This window comes from Hylobates moloch, unplaced genomic scaffold (assembly GCF_009828535.3).
Source record: "Hylobates moloch isolate HMO894 unplaced genomic scaffold, HMol_V3 SCAFFOLD_1729, whole genome shotgun sequence".
Classification (NCBI taxonomy): Eukaryota; Metazoa; Chordata; class Mammalia; order Primates; family Hylobatidae; genus Hylobates; species Hylobates moloch.
The window spans coordinates 1-3,378 of record NW_026654004.1 but is presented as its reverse complement, the minus strand read 5'-3'; the positions used below and the strand labels follow the sequence as shown (position 1 = coordinate 3,378).

Here is a 3,378-nt window from a genome sequence, read left to right as displayed (position 1 = left end):
CACTGCAGAATGGATGTTGTGCATGAAAACATTGATCTCTTTGAACATCTTCATCAGAACTCTTGGTTGACTAGACTCATTGTAAATGAGCAGTAATATTATGAAAGGAATCTTTTTTTCTGAGCTCGATAGTGGGCTTAACATATTCAGTAAAGCATGCCATAAACAGATGTGCTGTCATCCAGGCTTTGCTGGTCTATTTATAAAGCACAGGCAGAATAGATTTAGCATAATTCTTAAGGGACCTAGGAGTTTTGGAATGGTTAAATGAACATTGGCTTCAATTTAGAGTCAGCAGCTGCATTAGCCCCTAACAAGAGTCAGCCTGTTCTTTGAAGCTTTGAAGCAGGCATTGACTTCTCTCTATCTACAGCAGTCCTAGATGTCATATTCTTCCAATAGAAGGCTATTTTGTCTACATAGAAAATTTGTTGTTTAGTGTAGTCACCTTCATAAATTGTCTTAGCTAGCTAGATCTTCTCTATAACTTGTTTCAGCTTCTACATCAGCACTTGCTACTTCACCTTGCACTTTTATGTTACGCAGTCAGCTTCTTTCCTTCAATCTTATGAACCAACCAACCTCTACAGCTTCCAGCTTTTCTTCTGCAGCTTCCTCACCTTGACTTCATAGGATTGAAGAGCGGGCCTTGCTCTGGACTAGGCTTTGTTTTAAGGGAATGTTGTGGCTGGTTTGCTATTCTATCCAGATCACTCAAACTTTGTTCATGTCAGCAATAAGGCTGTTTCACTTTCTTATTTTTGGTACGTTCACTGGAATGAGTAGCACTTTTAATTTTCTTCAACACTTATTTGCCTTCACAGCTTGGTTAATTGGAGCAAGAGGCCTAGCTTCACCCTATCTCTGCTTTCTACATGTCTTCCTCACTAAGCTTAATCATTTCAAGCTTTTTATTTAAAGTGAAAGACATACTATTTCTTTTCACTTGAACACTTAGAGGCCATTGTGGGATTATAAGTTGGCCTAATTACAATATTATTGTGTGTCAGGGAATAGGAGATAGGGAACAACTGGTTAGTGGAGCAGTCAGAACACACGCAACATTTATCGATTAAGTTTGCTTTCTTATATGGGCGTTGTTTGAGTCACCCCTCAAAAATTACAATAGTAACATCAAAGATCACTATCACAGATCACCATAACAGCTATGATAATAATGAAAAAGTTTGAAATATTGTGAGAATTCTCAAAATTTGACGGACATGTAGTGAGTACGTGCTATTGGAAAAATGGCACCAATAGACTTGCTTGATACAGGGTTGCCACAAACTTTTTCTGCATATTTTGAAACTTTGTATTTGCACATTTAAAAAATTGTGTATCCCAATAAATAAAATCACTGGAACAAAAAAAATTGATACTCTGATTAAACTGAATTTTGTAGCTTGCGGGACACTAAATTGGGCCAGGTTGGTTTTACTCTAGCTTTCACTGTCATTCCACCCTGCTTCTTCCTTCACCAACATTCAAATTCTTTTCCTTATCTGCCAGCCAGGCAGATGGGAGAGGCAAGAGCAGTCTTCATTTTCAGTAGCTCTTGATTCTTTGATGTGAGAGGAACAGCACAGTCATTTAAACTTGATCCGACCTCTTTGCATCTTGCAAAGTTAATCAGCCAAAAGAAGTAAAATATGAAGGCAATGCTTGTGCAATGTACAGTTCATTTTCATGATGTATACCTCATTATGATTTGTCTGCTTGCTTCTCCTGTTTGGTCATTTCTTTGGAAGGCAGTGGATTTTTTTCTTGTGTTTTTTGTCTTCTTCAATTTTGACTTGCCAAATTTCTCAATCCCAGCCATATTGGGTTTGTTGGATGTGGTTGCCAAGGAAGTGGAGTAAGGCGTTTGAGCGAGCAGAATCTGGTCTGCTCATAACTATTAAATTATTTAATAATAAAAGTACTTAGAATTACACTTGCCACAGAGTGACCACTTAATAAATATTAGCATATTCACTCAAGTATCACTGTTTCACTGACATAGATTAAAACCAAAAATAAGTGCCTTCAGTGATTGTCTTGCCTGATAAATAGGATTTTTTCACACATGCCAGTTTCATTCAGTGGCTCTCTGGCACACTGAGTTGAAGGCATATTGAGATTCTGTGTGAGATCACCTGGAAAGAACATGCTGCTAGATTAGTGATAGTTGCCATAGGAGAAACAGTGGAGGAAGAATACGTTTTGTATTTATTATCCCTAATACAGCTCATCCCCCAGTTTTTGGCTGAGATATCAGGTTGATTATCTGTTTTTCCAAGTGTTGTGGTTGAGATATCAGGTTGGTTATCTATTTTTCCAAGGGTTATGGAAGATAATGCTGCATATGTAAAGGGGACCATTAAATAGAACCAATGGAACAGAACAGAGCCCTCAGAAGTAATACCACACATCTACAACCATCTGATCTTTGACAAACCTGACAAAAACAAGAAATGGGGAAAGGATTCCCTATTTAATAAATGGTGCTGGGAAAACTGGCTAGCCATATGTAGAAAGCTGAAACTGGATCTCTTCCTTACACCTTATACAAAAATTAATTCAAGATGGATTAAAGACTTACATGTTAGACCTAAAACCATAAAAACCCTAGAAGAAAACCTAGGCATTACCATTCAGGACATAGGCATGGGCAAGGACTTCATGACTAAAACACCAAAAGCAATGGCAACAAAAGCCAAAATTGACAAATGGGATCTAATTGAAGAGCTTCTGCACAGCCAAAAAAACTACCATCAGAGTGAACAGGCAACCTACAGAATGGGAGAAAATTTTTACAATCTACCCATCTGACAGAGGGCCAATATCCAGAATCTACAAAGAACTTAGACAAATTTACAAGCAAAAGTGGGCAAAAGATATGGACATATCTCAAAACAGACACATGAAAAAATGTCATCATCATTTGGCCATCAGAATGCAATCAAAACCACAATGAGTTGACCCAGCCATCCCATTACTGGGTATATACCTAAAGGATTGTAAATCATGCTGCTATAAAAACACATGTACATGTATGTTTATTGCAGCACTATTCACAATAGCAAAGACTTAGAACCAATCCAAATGCCCAATAATGATAGACTGGATTAAGAAAATGTGGCACATATACACCATGGAATACTATGCAGCCATAAAAAAGGATGAGTTCATGTCCTTTGTAGGGACATGGATGAAGCTGGAAACCATCATTCTCAGCAAACTATCGCAAGGACAGAAAACCAAACACTGCATAGGTGGGAATTGAACAATGAAAACACTTGGACACAGGGTGGGGAACATCACACGCTGGGGCCTGTCATGGGGTGGAGGGAGGGGGGAGGGATAGCATTAGGAGATATACCTAATGTAAATGAT

At 38.2% G+C, this 3,378-nt stretch overlaps 1 pseudogene; it reads right to left on the bottom strand.

The window, feature by feature from the left end:
* Positions 1-1,704: 1,704 nt before the first annotated feature.
* Positions 1,705-1,887, bottom strand: LOC116464786 (thymosin beta-4-like; annotated as a pseudogene).
* Positions 1,888-3,378: the final 1,491 nt, after the last annotated feature.